Source organism: Aythya marila (assembly GCF_965140915.1).
Source record: "Aythya marila genome assembly, chromosome: 10".
Taxonomy (NCBI): domain Eukaryota; kingdom Metazoa; phylum Chordata; class Aves; order Anseriformes; family Anatidae; genus Aythya; species Aythya marila.
In genome coordinates, this window is record NC_139051.1 from 10,720,710 (window position 1) to 10,728,427 (window position 7,718).

The window sequence follows — 7,718 nt, forward strand, 5'->3', positions numbered from 1 at the left end:
TTCATAGTCCAGCAAAAACTGCTTGTTTGGTTCCTAGTTTTGGCTAATTGTTCTCCCTCCTTACACTCTTTCTGGTAGATGAGAAAGATTGCTACCCTTTGTATTCTTCCAGTAATTATTATCACAAGCTCAAGATTTTGTGTCACTGTCTGAAGGCTGGAGTGTTTTCATCCTGAACTTGGGATCCATCAGCTCTAGAAAGGTCACAGAACAGAAAAAACATTCAAAATACTTTTTTCTGTTGACTCTCACCAATGATGGATATGTGTCAATTTCTGTGAGGAATGAATGTCCAAAGCAAATAATATCACTTGAGTTTTTCCTTTGTGTGCTCTTTCTGCTGTTGGTTATTGTTATCAGTGTTAACGTAGATTGGGAATGGATAAGAGGGACAATGTCACCTTGGAACACAAGTGGGTGGTTTGCCATGGTAAGACATTGAGGTAAAACACACACAGGAGAGATTCTAGAATAGGATGAACAGAACAGAACAGAACAGAACAGAACAGAACAGAACAGAATAGAATAGAATAGAATAGAACAGAATAGAATAGAATAGAATAAAGGTACATAATTTCCACAGCTCTTCCACAGCACTAGAAGGCTCTTGGCATCCTGGCATCTGATCTCATACTTAAAAGTGTAAACCTACACACCACCCTTGAAAACATGGAGTAAGACAATCTCTGCCATAAAAAAAAGTCTCCAAACAACAAATTGATGAAGACAGCAGGCATTGGAAGCTGCAAATAAAACTGGTTGCAAGAAGAGATTTGGAGGAAGGAACAAATGGCTGGTAGAAAAGAACAAGGGAACTATTTTAAACATAACAACATGAAAGGCTTTAGCCATCCTTTTGTCTGAAACCAAAATCATATGTCACCTGGGCTTGCTCCCATTCCTTGGGGACATTCACAAAGCTGTGAGCCTTTATGCTGCTAAAGGGAGTCAATTTAACAGTGAAGAATAGACAGTGAGCTCCCTTGTAGCCACATCCCTTTGTTCCCTGATTCAGTCCTCATGTCACAGCACAGGAATGGAAAGAGCGTGGCCTATCTCCAGCTTTATATTCCACTGGGGATCTCTCTATGAGGAGTTAATCCCCAAGGTTTCTCCCTTTTTAACGCATCCAGAATGCTGTAACAGAGCTAAGAAAGAATTGCAAATGTGTCTTAAAGATCACGAAGGTGACAAAAGCCCTGAACTGTGGCCCATTTTTTTTTTCTCACATTATGCCAGTGCCTTCCCTGATCTGCTGGAAGCTTACCCTTTGCATCAGGAGAAGAATAAGGGGGGCACATTTTAGGACCACATTTCCTCTTTTGCCGAAGGAGCTCGTATCTGCCTAGAGCTTCAAGCATTACCGTAGAAATCATTCATAATCCAGGAGTCAGATGAAGTCTTTAGCCATGAGCATGGTTCCACCCTTTGTCAACATTAACAATAGAGAGACTGAGCCATGCTGGAGGCTGCTGAAAACCCGATTTGATAGCCAGTCATTTGGGTGACATGCAGATTGCCTGCAGCTCTGAATTCATGAATTAGCGTTCGTGGCAAATGATGTCAGAAGCCTGCCGGCACATTCACAGATTTTGGCACAATTAAATACATTACCGTCGGCATTGTTGGAGTCCTGGTGGCACACAAAATACAGACCGTGTAATAACCCTGTGCTTCAGGCCTGAGACTAAGAGGGCCTTTCAGATCATAAGAGACTTCAGCCAGGGAGGGAGGGGGAATGGCTGTTCTTCCTTCACGGAAGAAAGAGGAAATAAGCTCTTTAGCTGAGAAGAAACACTCTCCAGGAAGGGCTGGGCATAGCAGTAACTTCTGTTAGCAGCGGTAGTGCTAAAATACAGTGAACGTGCACACAACAGAGGGCAATCACATCTTCATTGTTGTAAACATCCAACATCCCACCCCGAAATGCTTGTCTGGGTATTGGTGGAGCATTGAAATGAGGCTTGGAAGTAAACTGCTATTGAGAAGTCAATGGGGGAAGCTCAAGACCCACCAGGAATTATTTTTTCTTCCAGTTCTTGAATAAATAGTGAGAAACCTTTGTGCTCCTTTTTCGGGGGCATCAGAAACAAGGCAGTTAAATGAAATAATTGAAGTGGAACAGTTGGGACCTGCAGCTGCTAATGATGTGCACATGTGTTTTTTCCATGCAAAACTCATGCTTGTGAAGTCATAATAGACAGAGTGGGTTCCTTGAGTTCACTCTCCTGGTTTTGCAAACCATCTGCTAGTTTGTGCTTGCAAATGAGAGGTGGCTGTGGATTTGCCTTTCTGCAGCTGTGATGTTGGTGGTCCTGTGTTTCAAAATTCGGCTCTGCTGAATCTAATCTTACCCATCACGCTTTCAGTCTAAAGTGTCTGATGAGTGTCCCTTGAACAATGATTAATTGTTCATTAATAATAGTAATAATTAACATCATTATTATAAAGTACTAAGGTGAGCATGAGGCTGTCTGAATGCATCATAATAAGGTTGCCAGCACTTTGTCTCAGGGAATATCTCCTCCCAGAAGTGTAGGGCACAACGCTGGTTTATGATGTTATATGTATTTTACAATAAACAGTAGTGTAGAGAGTGCCAGGTCTTCCTCAGGTGGCTGCAGCAAGAGGGAAAGCAATGAGGCTCCAAGGATTCATGCAGACCAGGGTCTCCCTTTGCCCTGGTGAAGCTTTAATGATGTCAGAGAGGCACGGTCCAGATATAAACCTGCAGAATAATGGCCTCCAGTGTTCAATTGTGCTAAATGCTACAAGCCAGAAGCTTTTCTAGAGCTGACAGAAAGCGTTGGTGCTCAGCTACTTCACAGAATGAGCCCGCTATTTGCCTGCTTTAATGAACAGCATGGTGTCCATCTCCTGTGCACCGGAGTCACCTTTCCGTGCTATGTTTCTTACAAGGGCTTCTTAAAAGAGAAAGGAAAAGAAAAGGAGTGTAGAGAGAAAGGATAGAAAAGTCTTTAATCTTTTAGAAATATGGAAAGTTGGCTGTATTTCTAAGCAAAACCAGTTCCCTTAAGTAGTCATATGTTACACATTTCCCAGGAGAGTATTTTAATGAAGTTTTTTTTTTTTTTTTTTTTTTTTTTTCCTTGTCAGCTAATTCTAGTCAGCTTTAGCAAGGCAGGGGATCCTGACCTTGGGTCTACACCCCTCTGCACTCCTCACTTCCAGTGAAATTTCTAGTGTCTTGACTGCCCACTGTGACCGTGCCATTCTGCACTTGAGAGAGATGGTCAGAAGCACCAGAGGTTAATATTTCAGAATAGGGGATATTCAAATGTTTCCTACCATTTTTTTTTTTTTCAGCAAGGCCAATTTATTTTATCCTGCAGCTGCATAGGAATGCTCAGCAGGGAGGTCAGATAATAAATTCAAAAGCACAGATTTCTTCACTGCCTTTTTTTTCATAGATTTATTATCAAGCGTGTCTCTTAAAGTCTATTTACATGGGTTTTCCTTCAGGTAATTAAATACCGTGCTGTAGAGAGCAGGGATTCTCCCAGTTTTTCACCCTCAGGGTAGCTGCATCAGAGAGAGATCTTTCTGTGTGTCCAGATTCCCACCCAGTTTGTAGTCACCCCCTTGGATTTTTTTTGATTCCTTGGTGTGAAGAGCTCTGCCCTGTGCACCCTTTGGTTCACACATCTGGTGCTCTCCGCTGATCAGAATGGTGTTGTTGATTACATATGTCAAAAACAAATTAAAAAAAAAAAAAGCAAAACACCCAAAAACCAACAAACCAAAACAAACCAAACCAACCAACCAAACAAAAACAACCAAAGAATCCTTTCAGGACTTCAGGGCTTCACTGTAATGAGATAATTCTTAACAGTGGCTAATGCTGATGAGGATACTGGAGGCTGAATTTTGATCCATTCAAGGTTTCACATTTGCTAAGGGTGGTTCCATCAGTAAAAACAGACCCGCCCAAGAGGCTCTTAATATTTCCTGCTCCTGGGTGGTGATCTCAAGCAGCAATCTTTCTTGTGGTTATTTGATGCTTCCAGGCCTGGCTGGGGCCCAGGAGGGTGCAGAAAGCACAAGAGAAGGTATTGTGGAAGGAGAAAGGCATAACAGAACCTAGATTTGCTAAAAGTTTAGGGACTAGATAAGCTCAGATTTCAGGAAAGGATCAAATAAACCCGTGTTTGTGCTGGGATAGTTTTCATGGCCCTGCTAGATAACAGCATGATTGAGACACAAACCCAGACTGTTGTCAAATCCCAGCGTTTTAAGATGCCTCTCTCAATTTTTGTTTTGCTTAAAACAGTGGTGAGGAGAGAAACTCAGCCTTCCCTTTTAGCTTTTGTTGCAAACAAAGGCTTGGAAATATGGATTTGGCAATCTCAAAGATCAGGCTGACCATGCAAAGAATTCTTAATGGCATTCTAGCAGCTTAGCGCAGAAACCAGAACAAAACATTCCCAAACACTGATGTTTGGCGAGGTCTAAACACAGCTTTTTGGTGTATCTGAAATGTTTTTGTGCTTCAGCCACAGCACCAGCAGGGTGCTACTTTAAAACCCTAATTCCTGTGCACTCATTGGACTGCCTGTGTTCAGATGTCCCTTACATTGCTGAGACAATATTCAGAGTTTATCTAGCTAATTTTAAATTATTGACTTTATGATTGGTGGATCTGTGGAGGAAAGCCTTAGTGCTGTTCAGTGAAGGTCTAAAATCCAAATCAAAGCAAATGCGTTTATTGATTTTAATTAACTGAATCTGAAGTGATAGTAGCTCAACGTAAGAACTGCTGAAGTGCTGTTGTTGGCCCTGGAGTTTCCCAAGGCTGCTGGTGTTTGTCCTTCTCCTCTACAGTAATCCACAAATCCCTGTCCCATTGAATGTCAACACCTAGTACAGCAGTCAGATTGAAGAGTAGGATGACAGAAATTACTTCTTCCGAGGTCCTTATTGTACCCTGCAGTGGAGCTGCTTGCAGCCAGCTCCAGGTGATGTTAGATGGCATCAGGGCTGTGTGGATACCGTGATCTTTGCTCTTGCCAATCTTGCATATCCTTGGCTCTGTTTATGTAGCTCTCGTAAGCGTTTTGTCATGGGAGGCTGTGGTGGATGGGCTGAGGGCAGTAGGAGGGACAACATGAGGAGGCACAATAGTAGCTAGTTATTTAACTTGAATAATTGCTTTAGAAGCTCTGCTTGGAGTGGAGGGACAGCCAGGCAAGGGCGTGGGACTGCTTGCACTTCCGCACTCACTACTTGATTTTTCAATTGCTTTTGCTCTCCCTCATATGGAATCCATTTTGTTATTTTGACTTCTCTCCGGCTAGAGTGTTTTATGTAGTACCTTGGATGTTACTGAGTCATTGATAAGTGCTAACAAACCATCTGCTTATCTCAATTTGAGCCAGAGGATAGGCTGCAAAGCATGGCAGGTTTTTTTTTTTTTTCCCCCCTTTAATATGTCAGAGAAAAATGCAGCAGAGGGCAGTGTGTTGTTAGGTTTCAGGAGAACATTTACTGAATTACACCGGGTGGCTGGGAGTAGCCTCTGTCCGAATGCCTGTACAACTAAATAACACATATTAAAGGCTCTTCCTCTGAACATGCGGGTTTTAGGCTTTAGCAAGCATCTTTTTTTGTATTGTAAGGACTTGGCTGTTTTAATTTTTAGAGCATGGGGGAAGTGCTAGTGTCGGGATCTTTTTCTATTATGCACAGGATCTGAAAGAGCCTCATTAAAGGAGCAGCGTAGAACACATACGACATCGAGTAGGCAGGCTACCTATAATAATGTCGTGTTTTGTCACTTATAATAGATAGTTCTTCCAAACCTTTGGGATTCCCACAGCACTCAGCAAATTAAATATTTGAGCGTTGTTAAAGGGAAGCTTGTTCAAGGAGACTGGGCATCTGTGAACTGGGACATGGATGCCATTGCAGAAGGAGGTGGAGCGCTGAAATTTCGTTTGAGGAAAGTCCCCAGTCACACAAAGCATGCCTTGGGACATTTCTTAAGCCTCTCTTCAATAAATATGGCTTTGTTTAAGGCGCGATTAGAGGGGGCTGGGTACAGTAAATAACATGCAGCGTTTTCACAGCACTGAGCTCTGCAGCATGGCTTATCACATGGCAAGCTGTGTGCAAACCCTTTTACCTTCAGCTGATGGCAGGAAGGTGGATCTGGTGCATCTGGAAACAGAGTCCATGGCTTTAGGAAGCCCTGTTTGTTCAGACTGGAGGCTGACAGTGCCAAGCCATCTCCCCATGCCCGACTTTGCTTTTAAGATAATGTTGAGATATTAAGATAATTAATTCTAGGTGCTTCAGGCCAGTGGTGAAGGTTTCTCTGGTGGATAGAAACTCTGCAGGGTTAAATGCTGTGCTTCTCTGAGCTTCTGGAGCTAGGTTTGGGTGTCACAGACTACACCCACACACAGGGAAGCATAAACACACAAGGAAGCTCAGGAGGTTGATTAGATTGTTCTTGTCCTTGGAGTTAATCATGTGCTTAGATACGTGATGGAATAAGCTTTATTATATTTTATTTGTAAATCTGGGTTATTGGAGGAGAAAAAGATATCCAAGGAGGAAGAGAGACTACTTTGGGATGTCCTGCCAACATGGCAGGACATGCCACAAGTGAGTAGCAGGTAAAGCCCTGGAGAAGGCAGCTTAATCTCAGGGAAGCATGGGATTCAGTCAATCCTGTTTTGGGTCAAAGGCAGGATGTCCCGGTTCAATGTAAGTTCATGACCTTTCCCATGGGTTATCAAGAGAAATGAGATGTGGAGAAGCAGCCATAAAAATGAACATCATTCAAATCCCCACAAATTAGAGGAGGAATAAAAGGAACAAGTGGAAAGAAAGTCTTTCCCTCTTCCCCTCACATAAATGATGTTCTTATCCACATAATGGTGACAGGAGGTGGTCAGATGGCATTATTTAGCTGAATGGCCTGCGTCTCCGTGTGTGCTCAGATAAAGTTCAAAATGACCTTTAAAAAAATCCATTTTTAAAGATTCTTTTTGCTTCAGAAAGGTCCGACTTTAGTAGCTTAAATTTAATTTTGTTCTTGAGGGAACTGGCTGCGGGGGAGTGAAGGCAGTGCTGGAGATGCTCACAGTAAACTAATAGCAGGTAAAATGTCATTTAAAAAAAGTGAGTGGAAAGCATGTGTCATTGCAAAGAGGAAATTAATGAATTCTCTTCCCCTAATTCCTTTTCTCGGATTTAATTTCTGATGTCTTTTCTTCTGACTGCCACGCCATTGCTTCTGCTTATGTTAACACCAACTTATTAGCTGGCTCATTGGCTAGGCTGAACCCAAGGTCACCAGAACAGGGATGTCGTAGCGGTCAGCTGCACACACTTACAAGCACAGTCATGGGAACACGAGCTTCTTGGCTCTGGCTCTGGAAACACGCAGCTCAAAAGACATTCCCACTGCTCCTTGGTAAGCACAGACACTGCTGTTTTCTTGCAAATATCCAGCAAGAGAAAGATAAATTGACTGCAAGCACTCGCAGTTGTACCCCATAAGGAACAACAGTGACATCTAAACATTGGCAGGCACGTTGTAGGAGGCCAGGGACTTCATCACTTTGTTACAAGCAGTAGTTGCTCTCCTCGGTTCCCACCCTAAGGAAATTGGCCTTTGGGTTAGTGGTGACGCAAGGCCAAGGAGAGATTGCAGGCAACCCGTGTTGGGGCTGCCTGGGTGAGGTGTTCTG